This window comes from Protopterus annectens, chromosome 12.part0 (assembly GCF_019279795.1).
Source record: "Protopterus annectens isolate FY-2018-M chromosome 12.part0, PAN1.0, whole genome shotgun sequence".
NCBI classification, from domain to species: domain Eukaryota; kingdom Metazoa; phylum Chordata; order Ceratodontiformes; family Protopteridae; genus Protopterus; species Protopterus annectens.
In genome coordinates, this window is record NC_056746.1 from 1,373,310,319 (window position 1) to 1,373,328,577 (window position 18,259).

Below are 18,259 nucleotides of genomic sequence, written 5' to 3' on the forward strand. Positions count from 1 at the left end.
TTGAAATTTGAAAGAATATCTAAATTTCTCACATAGAAAGGTAATACAAACACCACACCACTCACATCATAGAGCCACCTGTGCAGAGGTCCTCAATAAAAACTTAATTAAACAACAGAGACCTCCAAAACACACTCGCAAACATTCCACACACAACACCAAACACATCACACACAGCAGACAATACACCAGTGTCTCACAAACGCAGCCCATAAGGCAAAACAATAAACCATCACAGCCCACAAGACATAACAATAAACCAAATGTACTAGTCATTGGCGACTCCGTTGTGAGACACACTGATGTCCCCCTCACCAGACTCGACAAGGAGAAGGTCACGGTCAGTTGTCTGTCTGGTGTCAGAATCCGCCACATCACTCACACACTTGTCTCTCCACAACAAATACAAGTATGACTCTGTCATTGTCCATGTTGGCGTGAATGACTTCAGATGTACCTCCCTAGACTATATGAAGAGAGACACGATTGAGATCTCAGAGTATGTGTCCCAGGCCGGTATGATCCTAGCCCTAAGCAGCATCTTGCCTTCACCAAGAATGATACCACAATACCAACAAGAAATAATTAACTTTAACAATTGGCTTAGTTTCTGGTGTCATTCCAAGGGGATCCAGTATCTGTTTGCCTGGGATGAAATGGTTGACAGGCCTCGATGCTTTGCCAGAGATGACTTCCACCTGTCACCACTGGGATTCCGGATATTGGTCAAGGCCCTCGCCTCTCCCATTGTGCCTTTTTAGGCAATGTCCCAAAGACAGATCTTCCAACATAAAAGATCTGTCAAAAAGCAAATTGAAGGTCATGCTGCTTGACACTAGGAGCCTTAACCTGAAAATGCACTCACTGGAGGCTCTTCTTGCACTGGAAGATGCCTGTGTCTGTGCAGTCACGGAAACTTGGTTAAGGGCTGCGGAGAGCACCCCTACCTTACCAGGCTATACCTCTTTCCACACATTCCAACCCCAAAATGAGGTCCAGAAGACTAAGGGTGGTGAAGTCTCTATCATTTTTAAGGACAGGCACACCTCCAGTCTGGTTTGCCAGCCTGAAGCACTGGAACTACTCCAGGTGCAACTGACAGTTGGCTAGACACCCATCCAAGTTATAGCCAGCTATAGATGCCCCCTCCATGACTTAGGACACCCACTCCTCTTACTTGCATCTACTTGACTCCATCAAGGTACCCCCTAACACCCTGATCCTTGGTGACTTCAACTACCCCACCATAGACTGGGTGAACGTTTACTGCACTAATGCACTTGCTGAACGATTCCTTGACTTCAGTTCTAACGCACTAGACCAGCTCATCTCATCCCCCACAAGGGAGATAATATTCTGGACTTGGTTCTCACCAACATGGGCGACCATTGCATCATTCCCATAGTATGTTCCTCCCCAGTGAGATCAGATCATCAGACTGTCTCATTTAAAGTTTCTATCCCCCCCAGCCAAAATCAAGCTAAAAAAGTTCTCAAAAGCTGACTACAACCTCCTAAGGGAGAGTATCAGCAGATTCACACCACCTCCCCCTCAGAGGATGCAGACAGCTGTGCTGAACAGTAAGCCAATGCAGTATACAAGCACCTGTATAAATGCATGGACTCCACCATACCAAACAGAACTAAAACCTACTCCTCAAGGAAAAACAAACCTGTTTGATGGACATCCTCTATCAACAGACTTTACAACAAAGGGAAGAAACTTTTGTCTGAGGGTACAAAGGAACAAGTTCCAAATTAGAAAAACTCCCTCATTAGCCTCAGCAAGCAAATTAGATCACTGGTGAAAACCTCCAAAGCCAATTATAAATTGAAACTAGCCTTCGAAACAAAGGGAAAACACAAAGCCTTCTTCAGCCTCCATGGCAAGGCCCAGGTTTGTTCCGAATTAGTACTTAACATTATCACTTACACTGACCCTATTGACTTAGCCAACCTGCTAGCAGATAGGTTGAGCTCAAACTTCACCCCCTTGTCCCCTCCAAAGGCCCTTTTGACCTCCCCGATACTTGTCCTGCACCTCATATCTCCGTAGATCAAGTGTTAAAGGCCCTATCCAAGGCAAAGAACACAGCTTCCATGGGACCTGATAGTATCCCAGGCTGTATTCTGCACCATCTCCAGCAAGAACTGGCTTTGCCATTTAGCACCCTGTTCAACCACAGCCTAAGTACAGGCTTCATTCCAGCAGAGTGGAGAACTGCCATTGTTATTCCTTTGCACAAAGGTGGTGCCACTACTGACCCTGGAAACTATGCCCCATTAGCCTGACAAGTCTGATCTGTAATGCCATGGAGTGTACAATCTCCAAGTACGTGACCCCGCCCAGTACAGATTTGTCAAGGGCAGATCTTGCCTGTTGAACCTGGTTGACTTTGAGACTTTTACCAAGGCCCCAGATGAGGAAAGTCAGTACATACAGCTTACCTTGACTTGGCCAAGGCCTTTAATCCCTCATTCAGGCACCATTGAGAAGCTAACTCAACTTAGCGTAAACACTATATCATCAGGTGGGTGGCTAACTGGCTCACCAACAGGGCCCTCAAAGTAAAAATAGGCTCCTCCACCTCCGATAGCAGACCTGTCACTAGTGGAGTTTCCCAGGGGTCTGTCCTGGGACCCCTACTGTTTGGCATTTACTTCTCAGAGGTCCAGGCAAAGACAAAAGGCCTTTGGCTGACCAAGTTTGCGAACGACTGTAAGTTGGGTGTTGTCATTGACTCCCCAAATGATGTTAACTTACTGCAAGAGGGTTTTACAGTAACTAACGACTGGTGCTAAAATCATGGCCTCAAGCTAAAAGCAGAAAAGTGTATTATCGTACCATTCAGCAAAATCACATCCCCTACTGATTACCACATCTATGGCAACCCCCTAAGCACACAACCTGTGGTGAGAGACCTAGGTGCTCACGTTGATAACAGTCTCACATTCGACCTTCAATACCTGCAGTTGTCAGAAAAGCCTTTTACTTGGTTCATCTCATAAGTAAAGGGATTGCATCCAGAAAAAAGGAGGTTATTACCTCTCGATACTCCTCCCTCATTAGACCAGTAATTGAGTATAACGCCCCATTTGGTATGTACCTCTCCAAACATCTGCACCAACTGTAAAGGCCACAGAAATACCTCACAAAGAGAATCCATGGCCTCCAAAACCTGTTCTATGCAGACAAGCTCAAATCACTATCACTCCACTCAGTATCATGCAGATTGCTCAGAGGTGATCTGTGTCTTGCCTACAGGACAATCTTGGACCCTGCCCAACTAGAGATGCTCCATATCTGTAAGTCTTAACTCCTCATGCATTGCCCACTCAAAAGGCATGAATCTAATATGTGACATTAACAACACCTGCTGGAGAGACAGGTTTGTCTCCCAGAGGCTGCCCCATCTCTGGAATAGACTTCCCATACATGTCAATCAGAGTATCTCACTGATCCTCTTCAAGCACAGCCTTGATGAGTGGATGGGAATACACAAATATGTCCTAGGGGTTCCACCTGTGTCCCTCACTGCCAGGGGTGACAGGTGCTGACTGAGGTTTCTTTTTGGAGATAAACTCTTGGCTAGGCTTGTAAGGGCCCCAGGGCCATTAGCCTTGTAACCTCCATGATCCTGTAATGTGCTTCAAAGTCTTGCTGCTCTAAAATGAATAAAATAACTTAGGTAACCAGTTTCACATGAAGAGAGAGAAACTAAACATGATTTATTCCTTGTGTTCAAATTGTGTGATGAAAGTGATACACCCAAAATTGCTTCAACTACTTTGCATTTCAGGCACCTGTAAGTCAGAATATGTATGTAATATCATTTCTAGTCAATCTATATCCAATAGAATATAGAGCAAGGTTTTTCAACATTTCCCAGTAACACAGATGTTTAACAGCTGTGATTTGTCATGTAAAGCATCTCTGCACTTGTTCTAATTTTTTCATCTGTGAGATGTTATATATACAAAATGACTCACAGCACTTTGATAGTGGTCTAATAATTGCCATAAATATTGGTATGAAGACATCACTGGATTTATTTACTTTACATCTTAATACATTCTTAATTGTCCATAAGATCTTCTTAAAATCATGTTCAAATGCTTTTTAAAGCACTTTTTTTTCACTGAGCTTGGTCTGTTATTTGCCACAGTAGGACATTTATTAATTTATTTTTCATCTAGGTAAATGGGCTGGTCCATGGCCTGTTTTTACCCATGATCCAACCACAAGGGTACACTGGGAACTTTCCAAATGAAATGACACTGACATGTTTTACAGTACAAATTCTTCAATAGAATTCTTCACTGAATATCTTCCCTTTCTACTTGTACTAGCATCCCCCTTTTGTTTCTTGATATATTTTTTGCAGTCTGGAGCACTATTTGTCATTGGTTTTGCTAATGTTAAACTTGCACTTTTTGTTACTCAGATGCCTACTTATTGTCTAAACTGCTGCTTTATGTTATGCTGGAGATTTTCTCCCCAGGCCTCTGCTGAAAAGGAGCTGTTGCCCAGTCAACAAATGTCAAATAAATAAATAATAGCAATAGTGAAAGAAAGACTTTCTTGAACTTTCTATTCTACAATTAACATTTATGGTAGTTAGGTATTATCGCAACCACGCTTTCTCACCGGCCCGTTGTTATTATGTATACTGCCTAACGGCAGAATAATCCTCAAAACAAAAACTGTCATTGGTGACAAAGTAGGGAAAAAAGTGAGCAGGCAGTTTGATATGAATATCTTCATATACATTATATTTGGTGTTAGACTTGTGTTACGAATAGGGGAAATTAAGCAGAAACTATGAGAGAATGTAATATCCAAAATGAACATTGAGCTGCCCAAAATTTCAAGGCTAGCTTGTTCAACGCACCAGCAACTGTACACCCCTTTTTGCAGCCTCTTACTAGTCCTTCCGCACCATGACAGCTGGAGCATGAAAGAAAATAACTACCTTTTTACACTTTTCCCAACTTAGACTGATCAAATCCTCTGCAAAATAACACCGAGTTCAATGTCATTTAAATAAATATTGTTGTAGTGACAATATCTGTTAGACAATCCTACTTACTACTGTTAAATCAAGTGCAAGACAACAATGACGACTTTCTGAAAAATACAACTAACATGCTGGCGAAAATGCGTGGCTGTGAATACACAAATAGCAGCCTGGCGAGAATGCGTGGTTGCGATAATACGCAAGTACCAAATTTATAAATAATCTGAATTAAATATGCACAAGTTCCACACAAGTGAATTAAACAGGTATATACATTTTTTGACAATGGCTACTTACAGTGTACAGGAATAACTTGTTTACATATCTTACTTCCTTGAATGCAATTATGAGTTACACCTGCTCTCTGCTAGTAACTAAGCCATTTAAATGTAATAAACTTTATACTCCCCTCTCTAACCCTAAAACTACATCCATAATCCCCAAACTCCTGCCTAACCTTAAAACTCCAGCTTTAATCCTGATTCTAACACCCTCCTCCCTAACCCTAACACTCTCTCTCTAACCCCTCAAAACCCTCACTAAGCCTGGAACTCTAACCCTATGATTAACCCTAAATCTCTGAACCACAAACCCCAGAAATTACTTCAAAATACTATAAAGAGACTCACTTGTTTATAATGTGCCTGTGTCCCATTTACCTCAGTGGCAGCACATACTTTCTTGGTGTAGTTAGTAGTTATGCAATTTCATACAAACACAGCATGCATGCTGTAAGTAACTACGGTCTTTCTTTTTTCTTGGCACTTTATGTTGACCGTTTTCATATTTCTGCCAGCTACTATTTATTCTGAAACAAAGAATAATCAACACTAACACCAGAAAATTTGTGAAACATAGGTAATAAGTGACTGTGGGGTATGTACTTTGGAAAATGTACTTAAAACACCTTGAGTCTCAGAGTCAGACCATGACAATTCCCAAGTATAGTTGTGGTTTATATTGGAGATGACAATGAAAATGCTCAGCTTAACTTTGTGGCATTAATCTGGGCACTGCAAACTTCAAGTGTTGGGTGTCTGATAGAAATACGTGATGAAAAGTTGGTAATGACATTAGCAAGGAGGTTATTTTGTAGGCTTGACCGTAGAAATGAGGAGGGGATTAGTGAAGTATGGATAAGGAATACTGTGGCTTCTAGTATTTATACCACTTAAAGCAAGTGCAGAAAGTGAGACTGAGAACATCAGGAAAACATCTTGATTTGTAAAAAAGTAGATTGTGATTTATTAGTTTGAAAAGGAGCGATGCAAAATCAGTTCCTTAGTAGGTTGCACACTTGTTTTTGATGTCAGGATGCACAGAAGACTGGATATTCTGGATTTATATTCTTTTACTGCATATAATTAGGGTACTGCACTTTTCAAGTGCCATCTTTTGCACGAGCTGTTAAACTGTCATTTCATCTTCCATAAATGTTGATTAGTCCACAACAGTCACAAGTGAATGTCAGAGGAGTTTCCCCTGGTACCCTTCTAAAATCCCACTTTCTCGGTGCATATAAATTGTCTGTGATGGAATATACACCTTGTCAGTCTCTATACCATCACAGGCCATTTATGATTTACTTAGTCATCTAGTGCAAATAAAGAATACATAAGGGTGGAAGGGGATGGCAGTTGTTGAGGAATTATAAGGATGCATTAAAGTGTAAATTTAGAAGTTGCAGAGTTTATCGTGAGAAGACATGTAGTAGGTAGAGGCAGATGGCTTTTCTGATGGAGAAACAAAAGTATCAATATAAGGAAGACGTGAGACATAGAAGGTAAAAGATAGAAACAGTGGTCTATGAGGATGCAGTAGAAAAGGGTAGCTCAGGTTGTCAGATCCAAGTTGGCAAAATTAGTGCTCTACCCTCAATCTCCATTGATGTTTCCCAACCCATAATGCATCACTATGTGAAGCAATCTCAGGTCTTGTTTACTGCCTCAGTCTTAGGATGTTGTCTTACCAGCAGCTAAGTGCTCCACTTCAATTTTTTTCATTTATCTGTTATTTTTTTTATATTTATTTAGATATCTTTCTGTCCTGTCCATTGTAATCTACAAGTGTTTGAGCCACAGAAATTTAATTTTAGAGGTTTTGCAGCTCAGGAATATAGGGTTCCTATCACGTAGTCGAACTTTTACAAGTTCAAACCACATATGGTCAAGACCATACGTTTGAATTTATAAAAGTTCGAACGTTTGAATGGAAATCTCCGTAAGCAGAGGTTTCCATTCACTTCAGTGTGGTGCAATCTCGGAGTTGGTATATTTAAGTAGCAGGGGGTGTGGGGGGGGGTGCAGGGGGGCTTGACCCCCTGCTTAAAACAAGTTTTAGTTTTGTGCGTTGTGTAGTTATTTTTTTTTAGATACTCGAAGTTCTGTAAGTTCGAACATAATGGTTCGACCATTAAGTGTTCGGAGTTATGGAACTTCGACTATCTAATATAGACCCAGGAATATATCCTGTTTACTGTAGTGTGTGTCCTTACAATGAGAATGATGGACAGAGAGAAAGACAGAGAGGAAAGTTTTAAAAAATGTGGTCAGTACGGCCATAAAATTTCCCCTCTGAATGCACAGCTTGTATGTTCTGTGCCTAGGGGTGTTAGCCAAGTGTTCTGCTTGGAAGGCCTTTGGTGCTCATACCATAGCAGACAGATGAAATAAACTCATTATCAAAGGGTTGCTGTCCCCAGATCCAGAGGCAGACAAGCCCAGGAAAGAGAGAGAGTGTGATAAAAAGAAAAGGAAAAGCCTAAGTCTAGAGATAAGGATAAGGATCATTTTCCTAGAAGTGTAAGTCAAACGATATTTCTGCTCTTGTGGCTCCCAAAATTCCAAGGAAGGAACCTTCTATTTCTTTGACTCCAGTCAAGTCTTTTACATCAGTTTCAATTACTTCAGAGCCAATTATTATCCTGGATGAGTCTCCAAAATGTTTTACTAGGGGCTGTTCCTGTGAGAAGGAACTTTCTCAAATCCCTTCTCGGCCACTATTGCAATCTTCTGTTTGATACTTATAGTCCTTCAGGAGTGCTTTGAAGATATGATGATTGCTTTCTTCAAGGCCTGGATCAAGATGGGTATCCTTCAATTCCCCTCCATCTGAAGGGTGGAATGGGCTGGTCTGTCATCTCTTATCCCTACTCATTCCCCAGTCTGGCCTTCGTTGGCAGTGGGGTTTTTTTGCCAACAACTCACCTGTAACCTGCATCCTTGGCACCAGTTGGCTGTTTGACGTTGGCTCCAAGGACTTTGAATCCAATGCACTCAACTCTGAGACCCTTGGATTTGAGCAAATCTTGGGAATGAAGTCACAACATTAACACTTTTGGCATCATCTTTGGATCCATCTCATATAACTCTCTTCTAGATGTCAGAATCATTGACCATTGAGACTATGGCACCAATCCCCTCCTTGAAGCTCTGATTTGTTGGTTTTGGGGATACCTCATCAGTGCTGCCTACGTCTTCCTCAGCAGGAGTAGATCTGGTACTTGATGGGGATTCCTTAGATCTGGTAGATTTAGGATCTTTAGCCTTTGAAGTTATGGCGAGGATTTTAGTTTCACCTCCAAGAACTGGCACACAGGTTTCCTTGGTATTGGCACCATGTCAGAAGGACACCTTTCTGTCTCTGCCTCAGCCCCTTCATGATTCCCATTGTCACACCTGAAGAAGTGGTCTCAAGAAGTTCACTCTGCAAGATCAGTCCCTTGAGGACTCAGACTCATCCCCTCCTGATGTTCCTAAAAAGAGGATGTGTTAAAGCACATTAACTCCCCTACAGATGGAGTCAGTCACTTGTGATACGGACCTAGATGAACAAAAGAGTTTCATGCAATCTGCTTTTGAGGACCTCAGTTTCAGTGAGATGTTTCAGCTCCTGTAACAGAGGAGATCCTGGTCTGCAGACCAGCCTTTGTAAGATGAGGGGGTCCTCTTTGAGGCATATCACTCGGCACCCTCTACTTCCTGGGAGGTACCTCCGGTAGACTGCCTTGTTGACTTGGCCACCCTGAAAGAATGGCATGAGCCTGATGCCTGTGAAAGTGTTCCCAGGAAACTAGACAAGATACTTAGATGTCCCCCATGCAAAGACAGACAGTTCTGGTCCTAGGCTTCCTTGCAGAGGCTGCCAGAAAAGAACCAACAGATGATACAGCAACTCTCCACTTGCCCAACAAGGAGTCTAGCGCAATAGGATGGGAAAGCAGGTGTATGTTTCAGACACATTCACTCTTAGGTCCTTGAACTATGCCAACTGTATGACCTGTTTTCAGATAGACCTATTCGAGCAAGAGGTAGCCTCTTTGAAAAACTGCTTACTCCTGAGTGTTAGAAGCAGCTAGTGTCCACCTCCGGCATTGTCTTGAACATCACTGTGGATTCTTGGGTATGAAGGGTAATATCCCTAGGGTATATGATTCCCTTTTCTCATCGTCCTCCTTTACCAGACCTTCCATCCAAACAGAAAACAGCCAGAAGATACAGTCTGTCCTTTCTAGACAAAAGAGTTATCTAAGAGGTCCCACCAGGTCAGACAGAGTCAGGATTTTATTCATAATTTCTTTTTGGATCCAAAGAAAACATATGGACCTCAGACCAATATTAGACCTAATTGAGTGCAACAAGCACATGGCAAAGACCCTCTTCAGAATGGTCACAGTGCAAGTAGTTTTGCCTTGTTTACAGGCAAATGACTGGTTGTGTTTGATTCAACTTCAGGATGCCTGTCCTTTTATATGAAAATAGCTAAAACATTAAGTAGATAAATATTATTCCGCATGGGAGCCATTCACTTTCAGTTTAGAGCCTTGCCCTTTGGTCTCACCACAGCCCTCAGGTGTTCACCAAGTGCATGGCTGTAGTAGCAGCTCATCTTAAGCTACGGGGATTTGTGTGTTTTCATATCTAGACAACTGGCTCCTTACTGCCACAAGACAGAAATTCCTAATTAAGGCCAGATACTGCTTCAGCTCTGTCCTTGGGCATTTCTGTAAAGCTACAAAAAATCAAATATACAACCAGCTCAAGCAATTCGGTTCATAAGATACCACCTGGACACAGCTACAGGCATTGACTCTATTCCTTCAGAATGGGCTCAGATTTTGAGGTACTCAATTCAAAAACTTCTTCAGCTTTTCTTTCCACCAATCATCCCGGTCTTTCAAGTCCTAGGATTGATCGCTTCTTCTATACTAATGGTACACCTTGCTTGATTCCATATGAGAATACTACAGTGGCTACTAATAGCACAATGGTCACAGGTATCAGGTCATCTTTCTGCCCTGATAATAATTACTCATCTCTACTGAGTTCAGTTGCATTGGTGGTTAACTTCCCCACTTATTCTCCTAGGAAGACCATTTGTGATGCCTTCCCATCAGCAATAGTAACCATGTGCACCACCTCCTCCTCCTTGGGGTGGTGGTAAGGCATTATCAGGGGAGAGTGGTGCAAGGTAAGTGGACACAAGAGGACAACCATCACTTCAGTGTCCTATAGATAAGAGCAGTCCTTCTTGCATTTCAGGAACTATTGGACTTGCCTCCATGGGTGATTTCTGTATAAACCGACAACATGATGGTAGATTGGTACCTCAACATGCAGGAAGGGACCAGGTCCTACCCTTTATGCCAAGAAGCTATGGGAGTGTGGCAGTGGGCGATTGCTTATCTTCACTTCTTGATAGCAATGCATATCCCTGGGAGAAAATGCATATCCTTGGGAGGACCAGCTCTCTTGCAAATTGGCTCAGCAGATCAGTTCTATTACTTCACGAGTAGTCTCAAATTCAGCAGTGGCATATCAGCTATTCCATTGCTGGGGCTATCTTTGCTGTGAACCTTTTGGTTCCCAAGACAACACCAAGTACGACAGTTACTTCACCCTGTCTACCTCTCAAAGGGGGGGTCCCTGAGAGACACTGTAAGTGGGCAGCAGTCATCTGGGCTTCTGTATGCATTTCTTCCCCTTTTCCTAATGTCCAAATTCATACAGAAGGCAATCAGATGAAAAGCCATGGTGATCCTCATTGCCCACAATTGGCCCAGGCCTTACATCAGGGAGCCTTTGTAGTCACCTCACTTAGACCTATTCAACCTCAAATTAAGTTCCTGGTTTCTACATTTCTCAGTCTTTCCTTGTCTCATGATGGTGTTGTGGATTCTTTCTGCATCTTAAAAAATAGTCTACCCTTGGTGTATACCTTAATGAATGAAAAAAAAAATTCTGCTTGAGCAGATAATTGGGGAATAAACCCCTATAAGGCTTTTATTGCTGAGATATTACTTTTCCTCTCACAACTATTTTCTGCCTTTTGCAGTTTTTGACCATCAAGGTACAGTTGGCCACATTCTCCAACTTTTAGCAAGGTATCTATTTCCGCTCTTTAGGTTCGCACAGGCTCTGTAAACCCTTTTTCAGAAGAACCTTTTTATTCTGTCCTCCATTCAGAGAACTGGCTCTCCTGTGGGACCTTAGATTTTTTCCTAGAAGCACTAACAAATTGTAAGTGGCACAACAGGTAGTACACTCACCTTTTGGAAGACCAGAAGGTTGTGGGTGATTGTATTGCTGACACTCCAGTGCAGCATTATGGGGATGCTGAACTGTTGAATGTGTCATCCTTCAGATGAGATGTTAACAGAGGTCCCATCTACTTGAGTTGGTTGTAGCTTCCAGTGCTTTAAGGTACCTTCCATGCACCCAAATTGTCAAGCAACTTGAGAAGAGCTGACTAAAAGACAGGTTTGGGCGCAAAGACCTTCAGAGCTTTACTGCTACTGAAGAGTATACTCCTCTGAGGCTTGTAAGGATCGACAGTCGGCTCTTGCTTTCTTTTGCTGGGCAGATAAGTTCCCTACGGGGGATAAATTCCACTTTCTTATATTTACTAATGTTTTATTGCTTTCCTCTTCAGGAAAGTTATTTTAAAGCTAGGAGTGTTGTGTTTTAATGGACTATGTTGAGACTGTGATGTAGTTTAAAATGAAGCAGTCGTTTATTTCTGTCAGTTTTAAAGTAGTATAAACTAAGTGATATAATTTCTCCACAGAAAATGTTATTTAATTTTCCTTTGTGAGACTGCCATAGTGTTTGAAAATGCTTTTTACTGTGATTTTTCTGTCAAGCCGCGGTGGTACAGCGGTTGCGTTGTTGCCTCACAGCAAGAGGTTCTCCCGTTCGATTCTCAGCTAGTGTGTGGGGAGTGCCTTCTGTGTGGAGTCTGCATATCCTCCCCGTGGTTGAGTGGCCTCCGAAAGACATGCGTAAATGGGCGTGCCTTCGCTGAAGGTTGGGTGTCAGGCTGGCAACTCGGCACCATAAAAATCGACTGCCAATCATTAGCGGACCGGAGTTCCGCCGTGGCGACCCCTAACCGGGAAAAGCCGAAAAGACAAGCAACAACTGTGATTTTTGTGTCAGAAAGTAACTTGTGTGGATTGGCAGTTTTACTGACATTTGCTGCTTGTCTTCCCTGGGAAAGAGGCACCATTTTTGGCTTAACCATGAAAGAGATTGTTCCGGCCACAAAAAGAAAAAAATTAAGCAAATAGCATTTACCACCATAGCAGGCTAATGATTTACCTCAGTCACAGGTGGGTGACTCTGCTGTGTTCATTTGTTGTACCTCAGACCACTCATCCTTTACCCTGAATCCCACTGGTGTAGCACCTACAGCCACTATGGACTGGGGTTAACCATTTCTTCTGTGTCTGTTGGAGTCTCCTCTGTGGACAAGATAGAGACATTCTTGTGTGTCCTGGGAGAGAGAACAGGGAAGCTTTCCCTGTTATGGCAGAGTACTGTATCCATCCCTGTAACACAGATGACCCTCATTTTTCCAGTCAGAAATGAACAGAAAACTAACCTTGTGTCTGATTCTTCTCAATTTTCTTTGGATAGGAGTAGTTCATTGGGACTGGTTTAGTGTTTAATTCAAGCTTTTGATCCTTATTGTAGACTAGTTTCTGGTAAAAGATAGAGGGATGCCTCTTTTCCTGAAGAGATTCAAGATTCTAAATCTGAACAGGAAGATGCAGGGACAGATTCATGGTTTTGTTCTCTGATTTCTGATTCAGGCTCAGAGAAGAGCTCAATTTCTGATTCTCCTTGTGGGAGTCTGTCAGAGATTATTGCTAGAATGTCCCCAGTGTTTTCAGTGGGAGAACACTGAGGTTTCTCAGTTTCTCAAAAAATACTATTGAGTTGTTACAGAAGGAGTTTCCAGAACCTACACCCATTTCTCCCATCCTGTTTGCTTTAGAGGATGTGTGTCTTACTGCCTGCAATTTTCCTGATAGTCACCAGCTGTCCCTAAAAAGGCAGCCAGAGGGTATAAAGTTCCTCAGTCTCTTAAAATTTTATTCAATATTCCGAAACCTGACCCAGGTATAGCCTTGGTTGATTCCATAGATGCTGAGCGCTTAGTTTATTCCAATCCTACCCTTTTTAATAAGGATGGGAAAATAATTGATTGGTATAGGAAAAAAGTGTATACTTCTGCAACCTTGATTTTCAGAATTTTAAATTGTTAGGTTCATATGTTAAAGTTTGTTTAGACATACTATGAAAGTATGTGGGACATTTTCTCTACAGTTTAGTCTTGTGAAGAAACAAGCTGCTTTAAATAACTTAGTTTCCTGTATTGCACAGGTCACTTACTCTTGTTTGCAGTGTGAAAGACTTTTTTGATACTTCTTCCAGGGCTATAGCACTGGCTCTGGTTTAAAGAGGTTTGCTTGACTGCATTCTCAGAACCTCCCAAATGATTTTAAAAATGAGATTTTAAATACTACCTTAGTGTTTGGCCCCTCTGCTGCAAAGGTGATCAAAAAGTGTGACAAAAGAGGTAGGCTGATTCAGGGAATCTCTAAGAGTTTTCAGCCATTTCAGACATCCTTTTCCATATTGTACAATGTATTTTCTTTCTTCTCATCCAATTTAGGCAAAAACAGAATAGTCTCAACAGAATTCAGGTAAACGGACATTTATGAAGCTGTGGTAAAGGGGTTCCAAAAAGAAGTCTCAAACCTCCCAAAACCAAGGACAGTCCAGCAAGTCTTAATGAATGTTCAAGAGACCTTGTGACCCCCCCCCGGCCCCTATTCTCTTCCAGAAAGTCAGAATCTCCATTTTTCCTTTTTGGCTACAGATTGTTTCAGACAAATGGGCTCTGAAAAAACATTCAACGGGGTTATGGATGTTAGTGGGAGGAAATTTCCTCCTTTCCAGGGGGTCATTCCTCATCCTCCAAATCAGGCTCTTTTTTGTTTCCTCCTGTCCTTCATCATATGCTGTCTCAAGGAGGGATAGAACCAGTTCCTTCCCAGATGGGGAAGAGGTTTTATTCAAGGATATTCCTACTGCCAAAGAAAGAAAATGCTTGAAGACCAGTTCTGGATCTTTCTTTCCTAAACCTGTTTGTGATGGTGCCCAAATTCAAAATGATGTCACTTCATAATCTGTTGAAGTTTCTTTCTCTTTCGAGTTTCCTGGTAACACTAGACTTAAAAGATGCTTGTCACATTACTATTTATCCAGACTTGAGGCATTCTTTTAAGGCTTTGTGTGTCTGGATTACATTATCAGTTCTCTGCCTTAGCCTTTGGACTATCCACTGCACCAAGAATGTTCACAAAGTGTCTAGCACCAGATGTTATGTGATCCTATCTCGCCTACATTCTGACTGATGGGTTCGGAGCCAATCCCTCGGCTCCGACTCGGCACGCTTATGCTATAGAGCGAGGCCTCTAATTGGCTGAGCTATCTTTATCCCAGGATGCACCACCACTAATCCCCCAGATCTCGTTTGCCGCTTACAGAGCTTGGACGTGGTCTCAACATTGGCTGGGCTAAGTACTATATATTAGGCTTTTTTCCTGTCAGTATTTCATTCATTTAAAACCCAAAAGCTGTTTTAACGGCTATTCTTTGTGTACGAGTGTTTTCTCTAAGTTTTAGTAAAATTTGGTGTTTTTTTCCTGTCAGAGAAGGTTCCGTTTAAGTTAGAGGGGCCTTCCCCTGTGGTTACTACTTCTTGTGATTGTGTGTGGGTCAAGTACCCGTTTAAGTTAGAGGGTCTTGGCCCTCCTCTTTTCCTTTTCTCTTTCTCAATCTTGTTTAAAAAAAAAAAAAAAAAAAAAAAGTTCTTTAGTTTAAATTGTTTACACTAAGTTAGTTGGCGTACATAATTGTGTTCTTGTGTGTCAAACCCTTTAGTGCTTACTGTAGTTACCTGTTTTTTGTAGCTGAATATGTCTAAAGAGCATAAACCCTCCGGGTTTAAAAAGTGCACAAGGTGTGGCTTCAAAATGTCCATAACGGACGACCACTCCTCGTGCGTCTATTGTCTTGGTGCTAAACATCTGCAGGAATCGTGCAGTGTATGCCATGCGTTTTCCTCCAGAGTCCTCCAGGAGAGGAAAAACAAATTAATCCTCAAAGGATTAATCAAGCCTTCCTTCGAGGAGGCTTTATCTTCCTCTCCGTCTCCTTCCAAAAAGAGGAAAGCGTCGGCTCCGACCAGTCAGTCGGAACCGACTGCTAAGAAAACTAAGCAGACTTCTCCATCGGCTCCACGGACTTCGGAGCCGAGGTCGGAAAGGTCTGCCTCGATGCCTCCAGCCTCGACCCCTCTGGTTTCGGAGCCGAGGTCTGGAGCATCGAGAGGCGGGTCACCCTCATCGGCTCCACTGATATTGGAGCCGATAAGGGTCATTGGCTCAGACTCTTCCCCCTCGGAGCCGAAGTCCTTATCGGCACCGAGGGAAATTTCCTTGAAGGTTTCCTCGGAGCCGATAGTGGTTGAGTCTTTTCGGAGCCGGTCCCCGAGCCCTTCGGAGCCGATGGAGAAATCGGTTCGGGCCCGATCGGTATCCTCGAGATCATCCAGGATGTCTGATTCGGACATCGACAGGGTGCTCCTTCGACTCTTCCAGTCTCCGGTGTTCCAAAAGATGGTTTCGGCTCCAGCCCATTTGGCTTCGGAGCCGATGGTCCACCCCCCTACTGTATTTCCTCCTCCAACAGCTTCGGCACCGTTGGAGCAGGTGCTGGTGGAACCAGTGGAGGTGTTAGGGTCGGGCCCGACCCTTGCTCCTACTCCGGCTCTTGGGTCGGAGTTCAGTGCACGGACTTCTTCCTTCGGCCCTGGGGGGGAGGCTTCGGGATTGATGCTTTCGGTCCCAAGTCTCCCTCTTGGTGCGTCGGCGGGAGTACCGTCCACTGTCGTGGCCACGGAGGGGGGACCCTCCCAGGATTCTGGTGGTCCTGCCTTCAGGGCTATGAGGAGTGCTTTAGCCAAATCTTCCTTGGCTACCTCCACAGTTTCCCCAGCTCCTTCCCTACATTTGGAGACTGGGTCGTTGGCAGTCCCCTGTCCGTGACAGCGGAGCCCCTGGGCCTCAGGTTACCCCGCTGGGGTTTCTCCCCCTCCTGGAGGTCCTTCTGAAGCCTCTTCGGAGGAACCTCCCAGGAAGAAAACGTGCAAGAGGAAGCACGTTGACTCCCCTGACGAGTCTTTGACATCTGACACTGATCTCGATGATGCAGAGGGGTCCCCCAAGTCGTCCTCGGATGATGTCTCCTTTGCAGACATCCTAGAAGCCCTAAAACAACAAGGCGGCTGGCAGTCCAAACCTCCCTCTGCTGATGAGTCGGTGTTCCTGAAGGCCTTCGGGGCTCAGCCCTCCGCCTCCTGGATGTCTCCGCCCTTCGACGAGCTCTTAGATTTGATCTGTCAAAGGGAGTGGGAACACCCAGACTCTGTGGAACCGGTGCCCGCTCGTCCTAACAAATTTCTCTCGGCGCCCCCGGATAGAGAGTTCCTTACGAAAGGTGTGGCTGTAGAAGCTATGGTGGGGGCATCTGCTACCCAGCAAGATGTAGCAGAGGCTTCTACGTCTGTCCATCCTCCTAATAAGGTGTCTAGGAGCATGGATCGGTACGGTAAGCGCACCCTTAGTTCAGTGGCCTTTACACTGAGGTCTTTGAACTACCTGAAGCACTTTACGAGATTTCAGAGGGATCTGATTAAGGAGCTGTCCGATACCCTCTTGGGTAACCTGCCTGAGGAGCTGGCCCAGACGGTTGGATCTCAGCTGGCTACAATGTCGTCCATTTCGAACTCGTCCATGAGGCTCATTTCGTATGCGGCCGAAGGGGTGAGTAGAGCGGCAGGTACAGGCATCGCTCTACGGAGACAAGCCTGGCTCTGCCTGTGTCATTTCGCGGAGGCCTTTAAGTCTTCATTTGCCGACGCCCCCTTTGATGGGTCCTCCCTGTTTGGACCCAAGGTGAAAGACACACTTACCCGCTGTGAACAGGAGGGTAAGACTCTGACTGCCGTAGGGGCACGATTTTCCACTCCCTTTCGGCCTTATCCCAAGGCTAAAAGAGGAGGGAAGATGTGGTTCCATAGATCTCAGAAGTCTTACCCCTCTCAGCAGGAAGGTTCCCCCTCTAGAGGCAGAGGAGGGGGAAATTCATCCGGAAGACGCCGTCCCAGAGGCGGCAGAGGCCCTCGCAACACTGGAGACCATGAGTCCTTTCGTGGCTCTCCAGCTTTCCATAGTCCCTGAGGGATTGCCCGACTGTGCTGCTCCGGAGCCAGTCGGGAGTCTATTTCGAAGCACCTGAAGGCCTGGGAAGGGATCACTCAGGACCGATGGGTGCTTCGAATTATCGCCGGAGGTTACTCCATCCCATTCTCTTGCCCCCCCCCCCTCAGTCCAAAAAAATCCCGGACCCGCCACCCAGTCAACGGGATACCGCAGCCTCAGAAGTTTCAAAGCTGCTGCAAAAAGGAGTCATCCAACCGGTCCCCGCAGACCAGATCGGATTAGGGACTTACTCAAGATTCTTTTTGGTGCCAAAAAAGACTGGGGACTTGAGGCCCATTTTGGACCTAAGCAACCTAAACCGTTCAGTCAAGAAGTCCAAATTCCGAATGGTCACTCTACAAACCATTCTCCCATTGTTGGAGAAAGGTGTTTGGATGTGCTCCATAGACCTCAAGGACGCGTATTATCATATCAGAATACATCAAACGTCCAGGAGACACTTGCGCTTCAGCCTAGGAGGCAGTCATTTTCAGTTCCGTGCGCTGCCCTTTGGTCTCACCACAGCCCCCAGGGTGTTCACCAAATGCTTGGCAGTAGTGACTGCTCACCTGAGAAGTCTAGGATTCCAGGTGTTTCCGTACCTAGACGACTGGCTCCTAACTGCCACC